This window comes from Hordeum vulgare, chromosome 7H (genome assembly GCF_904849725.1).
Source record: "Hordeum vulgare subsp. vulgare chromosome 7H, MorexV3_pseudomolecules_assembly, whole genome shotgun sequence".
Taxonomy (NCBI): Eukaryota; Viridiplantae; Streptophyta; class Magnoliopsida; order Poales; family Poaceae; genus Hordeum; species Hordeum vulgare.
Window position 1 is genome coordinate 624481152 of NC_058524.1, and position 20369 is coordinate 624501520.

Here is a 20369-nt window from a genome sequence, read left to right on the forward strand (position 1 = left end):
ACGGAATGTGCCCCATGCCTCGTACACGTCCTCCGTGTTCAGGATTCCCGAGGGCTTTTGTCAGCGCGTCGTTCTCTCTGTTGAACTTGATCTTCCCCTCTTCAGCATCCCTCATTGCGTCAATAAGGGCTTGGGTGGGTTTAATTAATTTGCCCCGGTAAACACACTCCCCTGTCTCCGGGTTCAGCGTTCCCCCATGCCCGTACCACCAGCTTTTGGCCCTTGGGTCCCATCCCTCCGTACCTGGACGGATTCCTCGCGCCCTCAGCTCGTTCTCCATCTTCTCCAACCTAGGCACCCAAATGCGATACCCTCCTGGCCCCATAATATGATTGTACTCCTTCTTAGCCGCATTTTCCTTATTTTTTTTCGATATTTGAATGAACTGCTCCGATTTCTTTTGCTTCACAAATTCTGGCCGATCATGTTTCAGTTTCTCATATTGTCCTTTGAAATCCGGAGTCTTGTTCTGCTTGACAAAGTCATGGGCTAGATTTTGCTTGAATTTCCGGAATGCGTCGGCCATCTTATGAAGAGCGAACTGTTTGACTAGCCTCCTCCTCTCCTTGTTTTCCTCAATCTTGTTACCCTCCTCATCGAATTTGTTGTATTCCGGAGGTAGAACGAAATGTTCCATAAGCTTCTTGAAGCAATCTTTTTTTGTTCTCTTATCGACAAAAGTGAAACCAGCAATTCGTGCCTTCTTTGGCTTATTCCACTCCTGGACGGTGATCGAGACGTTGTCTCTAACAACGGCTCCGCATTGGCTGACAAACTTGGTGGCGTTCTTGCGGGGCTCCAGCGGCCTGCCGGTTGCACTGTCGACAACCTCGATGGTGCATGTTTCTCCTTGTTTCATCGTCTTGGTTGCGCCACGCTTTGACGACGTACTCGATTGTTTCGACGATCCGGCCGAGGGCTAAAATAAGAAAGAGAGTCGCGCGCGTTAGTACACACATATTTATTCAAATCAGTTAGTTTGTATCACCAGAGGCTCAATGTATATATATACCTCGGCGCCGGAGGTGGTTGCTACTTCCATTTGAAGATCGTCGTTTATCGACGTTTGTTCGGCATCATCTTGCTGACGGCGCCCTTCATCTTCACCGTCAAGGTTCAGATAAGAAGAGATATCATCTTCTTCTTGTCCGGTCGGCACATATATAATATCGCCGTTTATGATGCCGAACATATGTGCTTCACCGTCCGGATCATAGTTGTCCATAATCGGGTCAGCTCTATCGTCCGCCATTATGTCAGTCCTGAAAACATGTAGTAAAAACAAATTAATTAAGTGAAGAAGGGGGGCGGTGGCGGTGGCGGTGGCGAAAGGGCGATGGCAAAAGGAGGGGGCGACGAAGGGGTGGGAGAGGGTGTCGCGGTAGAGCGCGAGACGGGGCGGCAGACGACGGCGTCACGGAGAGGGAGGCGTTATGGAAATGCATAGTTTTTCATACAAAAAGTTTCTTCCAACTGTGAACGGTTTAAAAGGTTGGAAAGCTTATTTGAAAATGGCTAGCCAGATCGACGCAAATAATATAGATGTTAATTTCTCAATGGTTTGCTGTAATGGAGCAAATGATATAGCATTGGAAAGGTTGAAAAAATACGAAAATTTTATATGTTGTTTGTTTTTTTAATTCCGTACGGTTTTAAGTCAGTTTTAAAATGTCTAAGAACTTTTTTCCGTAGTTTTTACAAATTTTATCACAATGGGGCAAATAATATACCATTGAAAGCTACAAAAAATGCAAAACCTTTACAAGTAGTTTTTACAAACTTTTTTCCGTAGTTTTTACAAACTTTTTTCCGTAGTTTTTACAAATTCTAAGAACTGAGAGAGGCGCGCGCGTGCGCGCGCGGCAGTACCGGCCGGCCGGCGGCGTTGAGGGCGGGCGAACGAGGCGGCGCGCGCGCGGTGGGCGAGGGAGGCCGGTGATAGCGGCCGGCGGCGTCGAGGGCGAGGGCGACGGCGGGCGGCGTCGAGGGCGAGGGCGACGGCGGCAGGCCTTCGGCGCGGCAGAGATCGGAGAAGACGAGAAATGGAGGCGACGGTTCGGGCCCTTGTATTTATAGCCCCCCCCTTTAGTCGCGGTTGGGGAGGCGACCCGCGACTAAAGGGTAACCTTTAGTCGCGGTTGGCCAGACCAACCGCGACTAAAGGGTTTTTTGGCGGGTTTTTGCGTTCCCGCGCGCAACGACCTTTAGTCGCGGTTGGCCAGGCCAACCACGACTAAAGGTATTTTTCAAAATACTTTTCTTTTTCAAAATCTTAAAAATACAAATAATATATCAAAAAATTCAGAAAAATAAAATTAATTCAATTCAATATGTTAAAAACACAAAAATTATATCAAAAAATTCAGACAAATAAAACTAATTCAATTCAAAATTCTAAAAATACAAATAATATATCAAAAAATTAAGAAAAATAAAACTAATTCAATTCAAAATGTTAAAAATACAAATAATATATCAAAAAATTCAGAAAAATAAAACTAATTCAATTCAAAATCTTAAAAATACAAATAATATATCAAAAAATTAAGAAAAATAAAACTAATTCAATTCAATATAATTTATAGGCACGGCGCCGCTTCTGCTTTGTCTTGTTCCTCCGACAAGGGCGTCGTGCGCTACCCACGCGTCCTTATCCTGCCGACAGCTTTAATCACGGTTGCACCCTCCAGCCGGGACTAAAGCTTACCCAAACGTCCTTATCCCACCGACAGTTTTCTTAGATGACACAAAAACCACATTTAGTCCCGGTTGCACCAACCAGCCGGGACTAAAGGTTAGATGACCAGCTCTGGATTCCTCTTCTTCCCGCCATTTCTTCCCTGTCTTCCCGCCTCTTTCTTCCCGCCACTTTCTTCCCGCCTCCTGTCTTCCCGCTCCCATTTTTCCCGCCATTTCTCACTACATATATGTAGCCCGGCTTGGCCAGCATTATCACATCTCTACAATCTCTCATCACTCTCTCATGGCTTCCACCGCACCCACTCTAACCTACCAGCAGGTGGAGGAGCTTTGCGCCTCGAACTACCCTTGTCCACCGGGCTACCGCGTCCCCACCGGCTGGAGCCTAAGCGCCGGCGGCATGCCGGTACCTCCCGTCCCTCAGGGTACTGCGCGCTGGGCGGCCATCACGAACCACTACTACCTCGACCTCACGCCGGAGCAGCGGATGAATCCCCGCTGGCATCCCGATAACCAGCATACTTGGGACGCCTTCTTCATCAATCGGCGTGAGAGGGCGCTCGCCAGGTATGAGGAGGACGGTCTGCCTCCTGGGAACTTCCACGAGGCCGGCCGTCGGCTATGGTGGTACGGCCGGACTCTGCAGAGCGTCATGGACTACATCACGGCCGGCGATATCCCCCGCCTGCGCTACCCTCAGTTCGAGCCACGAGCGCCGCCCGACGACAGCGACGACAGCAGCGACGACGACGGCGGCAACTTAGAAGGCGACGACTACCAGTACAACGGCGGCGGCTATGAAGACTACGAGTATGCATATTATACGCCTAGGCAGGAGTATGACTAAATCACTCCAAATTTCATGTATCATCAGTGGTATCTCGAATCATTCGAAAATGGACACCAAACACATCACGGGTAATATAATTCACATGATCCATTTGTTGGAATTATGCCCTAGAGGCAATAATAAATGTATAGTTATTATTATAATTCCTGTATCAAGATAATAGTTTATTGTCCATGCTATAATTGTATTGAATGAAGACTCATTTACATGTGTGGATACATAGACAAAACACCGTCCCTAGCATGCCTCTAGTTGGCTAGCCAGTTGATCGATGATAGTCAGTGTCTTCTGATTATGAACAAGGTGTTGTTGCTTGATAACTGGATCACGTCATTGGGAGAATCACGTGATGGACTAGACCCAAACTAATAGACGTAGCATGTTGATCGTGTCATTTTGTTGCTACTGTTTTCTGCGTGTCAAGTATTTATTCCTATGACCATGAGATCATATAACTCACTGACGCCGGAGGAATGCTTTGTGTGTATCAAACGTCGCAACGTAACTGGGTGACTATAAAGATGCTCTACAGGTATCTCCGAAGGTGTTAGTTGAGTTAGTATGGATCAAGACTGGGATTTGTCACTCCGTGTGACGGAGAGGTATCTCGGGGCCCACTCGGTAATACAACATCACACACAAGCCTTGCAAGCAATGTAACTTAGTGTAAGTTGCGGGGTCTTGTATTACGGAACGAGTAAAGAGACTTGCCGGTAAACAAGATTGAAATAGGTATACGGATACTGACGATCGAATCTCGGGCAAGTAACATACCGAAGGACAAAGGGAATGACATACGGGATTATACGAATCCTTGGCACTGAGGTTCAAACGATAAGATCTTCGTAGAATATGTAGGATCCAATATGGGCATCCAGGTCCCGCTGTTGGATATTGACCGAGGAGTCTCTCGGGTCATGTCTACATAGTTCTCGAACCCGCAGGTTCTGCACACTTAAGGTTCGACGTTGTTTTATGCGTATTTGAGTTATATGGTTGGTTACCGAATGTTGTTCGGAGTCCCGGATGAGATCACGGACGTTACGAGGGTTTCCGGAATAGTCCGGAAATGAAGATTGATATATAGGATGACCTCATTTGATTACCGAAAGGTTTTCGGAGTTACCGGGAATGACGAATGGGTTCCGGAAGTTCACCGGAGGGGGCAACCCACTCCGGGGAAGCCCATAGTGGGGGGTCACACCAGCCCTTAGTGGGCTGGTGGGACAGCCCACCAATCCCCTATGCGCCAAGATAGAAAAATCAAAGGAAAGAAGAAAAAAAAAGGGAAGAAGTGGGAAGGGGGAAGGACTCCCTCCCACCAAACCAAGTAGGACTCGGTTTGGGGGGGGAGAGTCCTCCCCCCTGGCTCGGCCGACCCCTTGGGGATCCCTTGGACCCCAAGGCAAGGTCCCCCTCCCTCCTCCTATATATATGGGGATTTTAGGGCAGATTTGAGACGACTTTCTCACGGCTGCCCGACCACATACCTCCATAGTTTTTCCTCTAGATCGTGTTTCTACGGAGCTCGGGCGGAGCCCTGCTGAGACAAGATCATCACCAACCTCCGGAGCGCCGTCACGCTGCCGGAGAACTCTTCTACCTCTCCGTCTCTCTTGCTGGATCAAGAAGGCCGAGATCATCGTCGAACTGTACGTGTGCTGAACGCGGAGGTGCCGTCCGTTCGGTACTAGATCGTGGGACTGATCGCGGGATTGTTCGCGGGGCGGATCGAGGGACGTGAGGACGTTCCACTACATCAACCGCGATCTCTAATCGCTTCTGCTGTACGATCTACAAGGGTACGTAGATCACTCATCCCCTCTCGTAGATGGACATCACCATGATAGGTCTTCGTGCGCGTAGGAAAAATTTTGTTTCCCATGCGACGTTCCCCAACAGTGGCATCATGAGCTAGGTTCATGCGTAGATGTCTTCTCGAGTAGAACACAAAAGGTTTTATGGGCGGTGATGTGCGTTTTGCTGCCCTCCTTAGTCTTTTCTTGATTCCGCGGTATTGTTGGATCGAAGCGGACACCACGCTTACGAGAGACTGGTTTCATCGTTACGAGTAACCCCCTTTGCTCAAAGATGACTGGCAAGTGACGGTTTCTCCAACTTTAGTTGAATCAGATTTGACCGAGGAGGTCCTTGGATGAGGTTAAATAGCAACTCATATATCTCCGTTGTGGTGTTTGCGTAAGTAAGATGCGATCCTACTAGATACCCTTGGTCACCACGTAAAACATGCAACAACAAAATTAGAGGACGTCTAACTTGTTTTTGCAGGGTATGATTGTGATGTGATATGGCCAATGATGTGATGTGATATATTGGATGTATGAGATGATCATGTTGTAATAGAAATATCGACTTGCATGTCGATGGTACGGCAACCGGCAGGAGCCATAGGGTTGTCTTTATACTAACATATGTGCTTGCAGATGCGTTTACTATTTTGCTAGGATGTAGCTTTAGTAGTGATAGCATAAGTAGCACGACAACCACGATGGCAACACGTTGATGGATGATCATGGTGTGGCGCCGGTGACAAAAACATCGTGCCGGTGCTTTGGTGATGGAGATCAAGAAGCACGTGATGATGGCCATATCATGTCACTTATGAATTGCATGTGATGTTAATCCTTTTATGCACCTTATTTTGCTTAGAACGACGGTAGCATTATGAGGTGATCTCTCACTAAAATTTCAAGACGAAATTGTGTTCTCCCCGACTGTGCACCGTTGCTACAGTTCGTCGTTTCGAGACACCACGTGATGATCGGGTGTGATAGACTCAACGTTCACATACAACGGGTGCAAAACAGTTGCGCACGCGGAACACTCGGGTTAAGCTTGACGAGCCTAGCATGTGCAGACATGGCCTCGGAACACATGAGACCGAAAGGTCGATCATGAATCATATAGTTGATATGATTAGCATAGGGATGCTTACCACTGAAACTACTCTCGACTCACGTGATGATCGGACTTGGGATAGTGTAAGTGGATCATGAACCACTCAAATGACTAGAGAGATGTACTTTTTGAGTGGGAGTTTAGCATATAATTTGATTAAGTTAAGCTCTAATTATCTTGAACATAGTCTAAGTCCACTTTGAATATATTTGTGTTGTAGATCATGGCTCACGCAAGTGTCATCCTGAATTTTAATACGTTCCTAGAGAAAGCTAAGTTGAAAGATGATGGAAGCAAACTTTGTAGACTGGGCTCGTAATCTTAAGCTAATCTTACAAGCTGGAAAGAAGGATTATGTCCTTAATGCTGCGCTAGGAGATGAACCACCCGCTACGGCTGATCAGGATGTTAAGAACGCTTGGTTAGCGCGTAAGGAGGACTACTCAATAGTTCAATGTGCAGTCTTGTATGGCTTAGAGCCGGGACTTCAACGTCGCTTTGAGCGTCATGGAGCATTTGAGATGTTCCAGGAGTTGAAGTTTATCTTTCAGAAGAACGCCCGGATCGAGAGGTATGAGACCTCCGATAAATTCTATGCTTGCAAGATGGAGGAAAACTCGTCTGTCACTGAACATGTGCTCAAAATGTCTGGGTACTCAAACCGTCTAGCTGAACTGGGGATTGAACTCCCACAAGAAGCTATCACTGACAGAATCCTTCAATCACTGCCGCCAAGCTATAAAGGCTTTGTGTTGAACTACAACATGCAAGGGATGAACAAGTCTCCCGGCGAGTTGTTTGCGATGCTGAAAGTCGCAGAGTCTGAACTCCGTAAAGAGCATCAAGTGTTGATGGTGAGCAAGACCACTAGTTTCAAGAGAAACGGCAAAGGCAAGAAGGGAAATTCGAAGAAGAGCGGCAAGCCTGTTGCCAATCCGCCGAAGAAACCCAAGGCTGGACCTAAGCCTGAAACAGAGTGCTTCTATTGCAAGGGTATGGGTCACTGGAAGCGCAATTGCCCCAAGTATCTGGCAGATAAGAAGGCGGGCAAAGAAAAAACAGGTATATTTGATATACATGTTATTGATGTGTACTTAACCGGCTCTCGTAGTAGTGCCTGGGTATTCGATACCGGTTCTGTTGCTCACATATGCAACTCGAAACAGGAACTGCGGAATAGACGGAGGCTGGCGAAAGACGAAGTGACGATGCGCGTAGGAAACGGTTCCAAGGTTGATGCAATCGCCGTCGGCACCGTGTCACTTCAAATACCATCGGGATTAGTGATGAACTTAAATCATTGTTATTTAGTGCCTGCGTTGAGCATGAACATTATATCTGGATCTTGTTTATTGCGAGACGGTTACTCTTTTAAGTCTGAGAATAATGGTTGTTCTATTTCTATGAGTAACATCTTTTATGGTCATGCACCGAATGTGAGAGGATTGTTCATATTGAATCTCGATAGCGATACGCATATACATAACATTGAGACCAAAAGAGTTAGAGTAAACAATGATAGCGCCATATTTTTGTGGCACTGCCGCTTGGGTCATATTGGTGTAAAGCGCATGAAGAAACTCCATGTTGATGGACTTTTGGAGTCACTTGATTTTGATTCACTTGACACGTGCGAACCATGCCTCATGGGCAAGATGACTAAAACTCCGTTCTCCGGAACAATGGAGCGTGCAAGTGACTTGTTGGAAATCATACATACCGATGTGTGTGGTCCGATGAGCGTGGATGCACGCGGCGGATATCGTTATTTTCTCACCTTCACTGACGATTTAAGTAGATATGGTTATGTCTACTTGATGAAGCACAAGTCTGAAACATTTGAAAAGTTCAAGCAATTTCAGAGTGAAGTGGAAAATCATCGTAACAAGAAGATCAAGTTCCTACGGTCTGATCGTGGGGGTGAATATCTGAGGTTCGAGTTTGGTACTCACTTAAGACAATGTGGAATTGTTTCGCAGTTAACACCGCCTGGAACACCACAGCATAATGGTGTGTCCGAACGTCGTAATCGTACTTTGTTAGAAATGGTGCGATCTATGATGTCTCTTACTGATTTGCCGTTATCGTTTTGGGGTTATGCATTAGAAACAGCTGCATTCACTTTAAATAGGGCACCATCGAAATCCGTTGAGACGACACCATACGAACTGTGGTATGGCAAAAGGCCAAAGTTGTCGTTTCTTAAAGTTTGGGGATGTGATGCTTATGTCAAAAAGCTTAAGCCTGAAAAGCTGGAACCCAAAGCGGAAAGGTGCGTCTTCATAGGTTACCCAAAAGAGACAGTTGGGTACACCTTCTATCTCAAATCCGAGGGCAAAGTGTTTGTTGCTAAGAACGGAACTTTTCTCGAGAAGTGGTTTCTCTCGAGAGAATTGAGTGGGAGGAAGATAGAACTTGACGAGGTTGTCGAACCTCTCATCCCTCTGGATGGTGGCGCAGGGCAAGGGGAAACCTCTGTCATTGCGACGCTGGTTGAGGAAGAAGTTAATGATGATGATCATGAAACTCCAGTTCAAGTTTCTGTTGAACCACGTAGGTCGACGAGATCACGCACCGCTCCAGAGTGGTACGGTAATCCCGTCTTATCAATCATGTTGTTAGACAACAATGAACCTGCAAATTATGAAGAAGCAATGGTGGGCCCAGATTCCAACAAATGGCTAGAAGCCATGAAATCCGAGATAGGATCCATGTATGAGAACAAAGTGTGGACTTTGGAGATGCTGCCTGAGGGCCGCAAGGCTATTCAGAACAAATGGATCTTTAAGAAGAAGACGGACGCTGACGGTAATGTGACCGTTTATAAAGCTCGGCTTGTGGCAAAGGGTTTTTCACAAGTTCCAGGAATTGACTACGATGAGACTTTCTCTCCCGTAGCGATGCTTAAGTCCGTCAGAATCATGTTAGCAATAGCTGCATTTTTCGATTATGAAATCTGGCAGATGGATGTCAAAACGGCGTTCCTTAACGGTTTCCTTAAGGAAGAGTTGTATATGATGCAACCCGAAGGTTTTGTCGATCCTAAAAATGCTGACAAGGTGTGCAAGCTCCAGCGATCCATTTATGGACTGGTGCAAGCATCTCGGAGTTGGAACAAACGCTTTGATGAGGTGATCAAAGCATTTGGGTTTATACAAGTGGTTGGAGAATCTTGTATTTACAAGAAAGTGAGTGGGAGCTCTGTGGCGTTTCTAATATTATATGTGGATGACATATTACTGATTGGAAACAACGTAGAGCTTTTGGAGAGCATAAAAGGTTACTTGAATAAAAGTTTCTCTATGAAGGACCTAGGAGAAGCTGCTTACATTCTAGGCATTAAGATCTATAGGGATAGATCAAAACGCCTGATAGGACTTTCACAAAGCACATACCTTGATAAAGTTTTGAAGAGGTTCAAAATGGAACAGTCCAAGAAAGGGTTCTTGCCAGTGTTACAAGGTACGAAATTGAGTAAGAATCAGTGCCCAGCAACTGATGAAGATAGAGAGCATATGCGCTCCGTCCCCTATGCTTCAGCCATAGGCTCTATCATGTATGCAATGCTGTGCACTAGACCGGATGTTAGCCTGGCCATAAGTATGGCAGGTAGGTTCCAGAGTAATCCAGGAGTGGATCACTGGACGGCGGTAAAGAATATCCTGAAGTACCTGAAAAGGACTAAGGAGATGTTTCTCGTGTATGGAGGTGACGAAGAGCTCGCCGTAAAAGGTTACGTCGATGCAAGCTTTGACACAGATCCGGACGACTCTAAGTCGCAAACCGGATACGTATTTATTCTTAATGGGGGTGCAGTAAGCTGGTGCAGTTCCAAGCAAAGCGTCGTAGCAGATTCTACATGTGAAGCGGAGTACATGGCTGCCTCGGAGGCGGCTAAGGAGGGTGTCTGGATGAAGCAGTTCATGACGGATCTTGGAGTGGTGCCAAGTGCACTGGATCCAATAACCTTGTTCTGTGACAACACTGGTGCCATTGCTTTAGCAAAGGAACCAAGGTTTCACAAGAAGACCAGACACATCAAACGACGCTTCAACCTCATCCGCGACTACGTCGAGGAGGAGGACGTAAATATATGCAAAGTGCACACGGATCTGAATGTAGCAGACCCGCTGACTAAACCTCTTCCACGGCCAAAACATGATCGACACCAGAACTGTATGGGTGTTAGATTTATTACAATGTAATTCACATGGTGATGTGAGGGCTAGATTATTGACTCTAGTGCAAGTGGGAGACTGTTGGAATTATGCCCTAGAGGCAATAATAAATGTATAGTTATTATTATAATTCCTGTATCAAGATAATAGTTTATTGTCCATGCTATAATTGTATTGAATGAAGACTCATTTACATGTGTGGATACATAGACAAAACACCGTCCCTAGCATGCCTCTAGTTGGCTAGCCAGTTGATCGATGATAGTCAGTGTCTTCTGATTATGAACAAGGTGTTGTTGCTTGATAACTGGATCACGTCATTGGGAGAATCACGTGATGGACTAGACCCAAACTAATAGACGTAGCATGTTGATCGTGTCATTTTGTTGCTACTGTTTTCTGCGTGTCAAGTATTTATTCCTATGACCATGAGATCATATAACTCACTGACGCCGGAGGAATGCTTTGTGTGTATCAAACGTCGCAACGTAACTGGGTGACTATAAAGATGCTCTACAGGTATCTCCGAAGGTGTTAGTTGAGTTAGTATGGATCAAGACTGGGATTTGTCACTCCGTGTGACGGAGAGGTATCTCGGGGCCCACTCGGTAATACAACATCACACACAAGCCTTGCAAGCAATGTAACTTAGTGTAAGTTGCGGGGTCTTGTATTACGGAACGAGTAAAGAGACTTGCCGGTAAACGAGATTGAAATAGGTATACGGATACTGACGATCGAATCTCGGGCAAGTAACATACCGAAGGACAAAGGGAATGACATACGGGATTATACGAATCCTTGGCACTGAGGTTCAAACGATAAGATCTTCGTAGAATATGTAGGATCCAATATGGGCATCCAGGTCCCGCTGTTGGATATTGACCGAGGAGTCTCTCGGGTCATGTCTACATAGTTCTCGAACCCGCAGGTTCTGCACACTTAAGGTTCGACGTTGTTTTATGCGTATTTGAGTTATATGGTTGGTTACCGAATGTTGTTCGGAGTCCCGGATGAGATCACGGACGTTACGAGGGTTTCCGGAATAGTCCGGAAATGAAGATTGATATATAGGATGACCTCATTTGATTACCGGAAGGTTTTCGGAGTTACCGGGAATGTACCGGGAATGACGAATGGGTTCCGGAAGTTCACCGGAGGGGGCAACCCACTCCGGGGAAGCCCATAGGTGTTTGGGGGGGTCACACCAGCCCTTAGTGGGCTGGTGGGACAGCCCACCAATCCCCTATGCGCCAAGATAGAAAAATCAAAGGAAAGAAGAAAAAAAAAGGGAAGAAGTGGGAAGGGGGAAGGACTCCCTCCCACCAAACCAAGTAGGACTCGGTTTGGGGGGGGAGAGTCCTCCCCCCTGGCTCGGCCGACCCCTTGGGGATCCCTTGGACCCCAAGGCAAGGTCCCCCTCCCTCCTCCTATATATATGGGGCTTTTAGGGCAGATTTGAGACGACTTTCTCACGGCTGCCCGACCAGATACCTCCATAGTTTTTCCTCTAGATCGTGTTTCTACGGAGCTCGGGCGGAGCCCTGCTGAGACAAGATCATCACCAACCTCCGGAGCGCCGTCACGCTGCCGGAGAACTCTTCTACCTCTCCGTCTCTCTTGCTGGATCAAGAAGGCCGAGATCATCGTCGAGTTGTACGTGTGTTGAACGCGGAGGTGCCGTCCGTTCGGTACTAGATCGTGGGACTGATCGCGGGATTGTTCGCGGGGCGGATCGAGGGACGTGAGGACGTTCCACTACATCAACCGCGATCTCTAATCGCTTCTGCTGTACGATCTACAAGGGTACGTAGATCACTCATCCCCTCTCGTAGATGGACATCACCATGATAGGTCTTCGTGCGTGTAGGAAAATTTTTGTTTCCCATGCGACGTTCCCCAACACCATTCAACAAAGTTTGGTACAATAAATTATTACACATCATTTCTTCCCTTGTGTCCCTGCTTGCTTACGATTGTGCCGTATCCATGGAGCATCCTCATCATTTAACTTAATGCTTGGGTCGGTGTTCACTTTGAAGGGCGGAATTTCAGCAAACATATTATAATCTTCTGACATGTCTGTCTTGTCCTCCACTCCCACGATTTTTCTTTTTCCTGAAAGAACAATGTGGCGCTTTGGATCATCGCATGATGTACTGATCGTTTTCTTATCTTTCCGTTTCCTCGGTTTGCTACTCATGTCCTTCACATAGAAAACCTGAGCGACATCTTTCGCTAGGACGAATGGTTCGTCAAGGTAACCAAGATTGTTGAAATCCACCATTGTCATTCCGTATTGCTGGTCCACCTTTACCCCACCTCCTGTTAGCTTGAACCATTTGCACCGGAACAAAGGGACCTTAAAGGAGGGTCCATAGTCAAGTTCCCATATCTCCTCTATGTAACCATAATATGTGACCTTTTGCCCATTCTCGGTTGCTGCATCAAAGCGGACACCACTGTTTTGGTTGGTGCTCTTTTTATCTTGGGCGATCGTGTAAAATGTATTCCCATTTATCTCGTACCCTTGGAAAGTCGTTATAGTCGAAGATGGTGTCTTGGCCAACATGTACAGCTGATCTACAACATCATTGTCATTCATTAAATGTTTTCTCAACCAACTGCCGAAAGTCTCCATGTGGGCCTTCCTAATCCAGGATTCAGGCTTCCCCGGGTTGTCCGAGCGTAAAATATTCTTGTGTTTCTCAAAGTACGGAGCCACCAAGCTGGAATTGGTCAGTACAGTGTGGTGTGCTTCAGTCAGAGAATGGCCGTCCATACATATCGTTGATTTCCTTCCGATCGTGCCTTTTCCACTTAGTCTCCCCTCGTGCCGCGATCGAGGAAGACCAATCGGCTTAAGGTTAGGAACAAAGTCAACACAAAACTCAATTACCTCCTCATTTCCATAGCCCTTGGCGATGCTTCCTTCTGGCCTAGCACGGTTACGAACATATTTCTTTAATACTCCCATGAACCTCTCGAAGGGGAACATATTGTGTAGAAATACAGGACCGAGAATGAAAATCTCTTCGACTAGGTGAACCAAGAGGTGCGTCATAATATTGAAGAAGGATGGCGGGAACACCAACTCGAAACTGACAAGACATTGGATCACATCGTTCTGTAACTATGGTAGAACTTCTGGATTGATTACCTTCTGAGAGATTGCATTGAGGAATGCACATAGCTTCACAATGGCTACTCGAACATTTTCCGGCAGGAGCGCCCTCAAAGCAATCGGAAGCAATTGCGTCATAATCACGTGGCAGTCGTGAGACTTCAGGTTTTGGAACTTTTTCTCCGCCATGTTTATTATTCCCTTTATATTGGACGAGAATCCAGACGGGACCTTCATACTGCTCAGGCATTCAAAAAAGATGACCTTCTCTTCTTTGGTCAGAGCGTAGCTGGCACGACCTTGAAACCATTCCGGATGCCGGTCATCAGGGTCTTTCAAACGTTGCTGGTCCTGCCGTGCTTCCTTTGTATCATTTGTCTTCCCATACACGCCCAAGAAGCTTAGGAGGTTCACGCAAATATTCTTCGTAACGTGCATCACGTCGATTGCAGAGCGGACTTCTAGGACTTTCCAATATTCTAGCTCCCAGAATATAGATTTCTTCTTCCACATGGCTGCGTGCCCGTCAGCTCCCTTCGGAACTGATTGTCCGCCAGGACCCTTTCCAAAGATGACTTTCAAATCCTTGACCATATCAAATACCTCAGCACCAGTGCGTTCCGCAGGCTTCGGCCGGTGATCTGCCTTGCCGTTGTAATGCTTGCCTTTCTTTCTTACTGGATGAATTTTCGGAAGAAATCGACGATGCCCAAGGTACACGTTCTTCTTACAATTTGGCAAATGTACACTTTCAGTCTCATGTAAGCAGTGCGTGCATGCATTGTATCCCTTATTTGACAGTCCCGAAAGGTTACTAAGAGCAGGCCAATCGTTGATGGTTACGAAAAGCAACGCTCGTAGGTCAAATTCCTCTTCTTTGTGCTCATCCCACACACGGACACCAGGTCTGCCCCACAGCTGTAAAAGTTCATCAACTAATGGCCTTAGGTACACATCGATGTCGTTGCCGGGTTGCTTCGGACCTTGGATGAGCACTGGCATCATAATGAACTTCCGCTCCATGCACAACCAAGGAGGAAGGTTGTAGATGCATAGAGTCACGGGCCAGGTGCTATGGCTGGAGCTCTGCTCGCCAAAAGGATTCATGCCATCTGTACTTAGACCAAATCTTATGTTCCTTGCGTCAGCTGCAAAATCTTTGAACTCTCTGTCGATCTTTCTCCATTGCGTTCCATCTGCGGTGTGTCTCAACTCCCCGTCCGACTTACGGTCCTCTTTGTGCCATCGCAACAACTTGGCATGCTCTTTGTTCCTGAACAGACGTTTCAACCGTGGTATTATAGGAGTATACCACATCACCTTGGCGGGAACCCTCTTCCTGGGTTTCTCGCCCTCAACATCGTCACCAGGGTCATCGCCTCTGATCTTATAACGCAATGCAGTGCATACCGGGCATTCATTCAAATTCTCGTATTCACCGCGGTAGAGGATGCAGTCGTTGATGCATGCATGTATCTTCAGAACCTCTAAACCTAGAGGGAAGACAACCTTCTTTGCTTCGTACGTACTGGCGGGCAACTCATTATTCTTTGGAAACATATTCTTCAACATTTTCAGCAAGTTTTCAAATGCCGAGTCAGCTACACCTGCCTGTGCCTTCCATTTCAGCAAATCCAGTGTGCAGCCCAGCTTTTTCAGACCATCATCGCATCCGGGGTACAACGACTTTCTGTGATCCTCTAACATGCGATCCAAATTCTCCCTCTCCTTTTCAGTTTCGCAGCGTCTCCGTGCATCAGCAATGGTCCGACCAAGATCATCAACGGTCTCATCACGTGCCTCTTCTTCACCTTCACCTTCCCCTTCACCTTCCCCTTCACCTTCAGCATCCTCCATGAAAGTATCACCGAAATGAGCAAGATAGCTTTCATCGATGAAATCATCCCCTTCTTCATCTTCTCCCATTATAACCCCTCTTTCTCCATGCTTGGTCCAACAATTATAGCTTGGCATGAAACCGTGCCGAAGCAGGTGCAGGTGAACTTCTCTTGAGGAAGAGTAACCCTTCTGATTCTTACAGTCAACACATGGACAGATAACAAAACCCTTCTGCTTGTTCGCATTAGCCACTACGAGGAAATCTTTCAAACCCGTAGTGAACTCGCGGGAGAGTCGGTTACCGTACATCCATTGCCGATTCATCTGCATTATTATAATATAAAATATATGATTAACCATCATGCATTTGTTAAACTAACTAGCTATAAACAATAGAAATTAAACAATGAACAACACACATGCATATTTTATCAATGACACACATGCATGAAAGGTTCAAGTTGCTAACCGCGATCGAGGAGGAAAAAATAAATGAGGAACCTCAAGTGTGGCTCCAACACTTCATATCATGTTTGTTTCACGCTCTTGGGGCATTTCATCAAACACCTTGTGTGCATAAGAGGAACCAAAAGCAAACCTACACCCCCTTGTGAAGCTTGTGAAGAGAAGTGGCACCAAATGGCTAAGTGAGTGTGCTGAACTGGTATATATAGGGGATGAGATTTAGTCGCGGTTGGCGTGGCCAACCGCGACTAAAGGCCTTTAGTCGCGGTTGGCCTGGCCAACCGCGACTAAAGCCCCTCACGTGCACCAGCTGGCCACCGAGCGTCCTGGGCCCAGGCCTTTGGTCGCGGTTCGTCTTCCGAACCGCGACTAAAGAATTCATTAGTCGCGGTTCCTATAGTTTCGCGACTTATGGGGCTGGACGGAAGCCTCTTTTTCTACCAGTGATGGCATATGTATGGAAGAAAAAATAGTTTGCATTTCAACTTAAGGGAAACTATAAAAGCCACTTAGAAATATTTGCTTCGTAGAAATAACATTATCTTTAAATGTTGATTAATTTTTGTTTCGGTTGAGAATCGGACACCTTCTAGGTCAAGAAAATTGAACATGACCTTTGCTAATTTTCTTGACCTAGAAGTGCCCCATTCTCAACCGAAATGAAAATTAATCAACATTTCAGGAGAAAGGGGTAACTATTTGTCCTGCACAAAAAAGGGGTAATTTGCAGTCATTACCGATGCTAACCAGCGTTGTTGTTTCTTCACCTGCAGACAACATACATAGTGGACCGGAGCACCACGACGGCGAGATCGCGGCGCTCTAGCCGTTCGGGCTAGCGACGTACAAGATGCAAGGGGATTTGTGGAGGAGGCCAGGGTCATCGGACCCAAGGAGGCTGTCTGAGCTCCATTGGGCGACGACCTCCTGGCTGAAGCAAGTCGGCGCGCACCATCCTGACTTCACCTTCTTCACGACGTCTCACCGTCGATGACACGGCACCCTGTTGATTCCGCGTGTGTTTCGGTTGGATTTTGCATGTGCACCGGAACACGTCAAGATATGACACCAAGAACTTCATGTAGGATTTGATAGAACAGCGTGCACCGGAGTTTTCTTCTTTCTGAATTTCCAAGAAGATACAGTAACTTGTTGCATCGATCGGATTAGGTGTCAGATTGCATGCTCTGTTTTTCGTTCATCGACGGGCATGATGTAGCTGCGACACACCATTTTCAAAGAATTGCGGCTCGTGAAATGCGACCTCAAAATGCATGTGACTATACTTGACTGCCTTAACGACACTCTGTGACCAGTGCATGTGAGTACAATTTTTATTTAGTTACATCTAGTCTCTGCACCTACAAACTGTCGCAAAGAAAGCACCACCTATGTGGGATACTTTTGATGTCGTTCATGCTATTGAAATCTCAATCACCACTTAGGCTTTGCCCCTGTATTACGAAGAAACCAACCACCCGATTCGTGCAAGCTGCAGATCCGTTTCATGTTTCGGGTCTAACTAACAAACATGGATGTCATGCAGGGGGAGGCCATGTGCAGGTTTACCTCGGGTGATGCAGGATCCCAGGCGCGCCACCGACGCCACCGGAGGAGCAGGGGTGGCGGGACGCGCTGGAGGCGGAGGATGACGGGGTCGTCGGTGAGCCTCGCTGCGCGATGAGGGTGCTGATGGGGATAGCGTAGTCGATCTGGAGGCGGACACGGAGGCGGAGGCGGTTGGGCTCGTCGGCGGAGTTCGATCTGGGTGGCGGCGAGGTGGGTGGCGGCGAGGCGGGACGAGCCGGGTGGCGGCGGTGGCTGACAAAGGAGAGACGAGTGAGGGGAGGGAATGAAAGAAGGGGAAGGAGTAGGATAATGCCGTAGTGGGGGAGGGTTAGCAATGGCGCACCTTTTAGGGATGCATCATAAAAATTGGTATATCAATGACGTACCTTTTAGGGGTGCGCCATAAACAACGTGATAGCAATGGCGCACCTTCTCCTAATGCGCCATTACTAGCTTTTTTTATATTTTTTTGAATTTTTAGTTGCATGTAATAATTTAAGATTTGAGATAAAAGAAAAAGAAAATGCAAATGGAGTGATAAAACCATTGTGCAAAGATTTAGAATTAGATGACATGGTTGAAATCAAGTGACATGAAATAACAGTCATCAAAGATTGAGCTTGCCACTGACACACACACGCGGCCGACACCTCGTGATTCGATCTTAGCTATCTTTTCACAATCTTCTTGCCCTTCTTTCTCGCGATTGAATAATTTAGCCCCGGAACCCCTTGAATTCTTCTCTTGAACGGACGTCCTTTAGGTAGGGTGGTCCTGCTTCTTCTTGTGGTGTATGGTACTTCATCGTCGTCGTCATCTTCCATCTTCGGGTCGCCGTACTTGTCGAAGTCTTGCTCATTGGCGACTCCATCCATTCCGATAATGTTCCTTTTGCCTCTCCTCACGACAACACGACTGGGCTTTGACGGGTTGGTAATGAAGAAGCATTGGTCCACTTGGCAAGCCAGTACCCATGGCTCATTTTTCGCGGTGACGTTTGCGCCCGCGGTCTTGGATTTGGCTTCGGGTATAACCATGGTGGTGAAATACCGGTCTTCTTTTAGGACGCTCTTGGCCCATCTGACACGGAACATCGGGACCTTCTCTCCAGCGTAGCTCAGCTCCCAGATCTCCTCGATCCTTCCGTAGTATCTGTCCTTGTCATTACCGGTGTAGGATTCCGTCGTTACCCCGGAGTTCTCATAATCGCTCTTCATGTCCTTTTCCTCGGTGTAGAATGTGTAGCCGTTGATATCGTACGCCTCATAGGTCATCAGGTTGTGCTCGGCGCCCTGTGACAAGGCGAATATGAGTTTTCTTCCGTGGAAGAATCCTCATGTAAAGGGTACGACTGAAGCATGTCCTTGAACCAACGCGTGAAACATGAGTTGTGCTCTTTGATTATATCTTCGTCCGTCCTCTGTTGGCCTCGGTCATTGTACGTCTTCTCAATAAAGGTTTTTGTGCTCTAACACCCAAGGATCGACCACGTCTATGTGTTGTAGCGCGACTAGGTTTGCTCTTTCAAAGTCGGTGAGTCGACCCTTGAAGTCGACATGCATTTCGCGGCGACCCTCGCGGTGACCCCATCCAGCGAGCCTGCCGAGGTGCCTGTTGACGGGCAGACCAACGGGGTTCTCGATGCCTAGATAATTCATACAGAAGGAGATGCACTCTTCGGTCAGAAAGCCCTTGGCTATGCTTCCATCTGGACGCGCCCTGTTGCGAACGTATCCTTTGATGACACCATTCATCCTTTCGAACGACATCATGTTGTGCAGGAACGTCGGCCCGAGTTGGATGATATCCTCCACGATATGGACCAGCAGATGCACCATAACGTCGAAGAATGCGGGCGGGAAGTACATCTCAAGCTCGCATAGTATCACCACGATCTCTTCCTGTAGCCTTCTGAGTTGCCTCACGCCAACCGACTTCCAAGAGATGACATCGAAAAAGTTGCATAGGCCAAATAGCATTTCACGGACGTGTGTGATAACCCACAAGTATAGGGGATCGCAACAGTTTTCGAGGGTAGAGTATTCAACCCAAATTTGTTGATTCGACACAAGGGGAAGCCAAAGAATATTCTCGAGTATTAGCAGTTGAGTTGTCAATTCAACCACACCTGAAAGACTTAGTATCTGCAGCAAAGTTTCAGTAGCAAAGTAGTGTGATAGCAACGGTAGCAATGGTAACAGTAGCAACAGTGACAGTAGTAGCGGCAAAGTAACGTAGCGAGGACCAGTAGGAAAAACTTGTAGGCATTGGATCGGTGATGGATAATTATGTCGGATGACATTCATCATGCAACAGTTATAACATGGGGAGATATGTAACTAGGTCCAGTTCGTCAATGTAATGTAGGCATGCATTCTGTATATAGTCATACGTGCTTATGGAAAAGAATTTACATGACATCTATTGTCCATCCCTCCCGTGGCAGCGGGATCCTAATGGAAACTAAGGGATATTAAGGTTCTCCTTTTAATAGAGAGCCGGAACAAAGCATTAGCACTTAGTGAATACATGAACTCCTCATACTATAGTCATCTCCGGGAGTGGTTCCGGCTATTGTCACTCCGGGGTTGCCGGGTCATAACACATAGTAGGTGACTACAACTTGCAAGATAGGATCAAGAACACACATATATTGCTGAAAACATAATAGGTTCAGATCTGAAATCATGGCACTCGGGCCTTAGTGACAAGCATTAAGCATAGC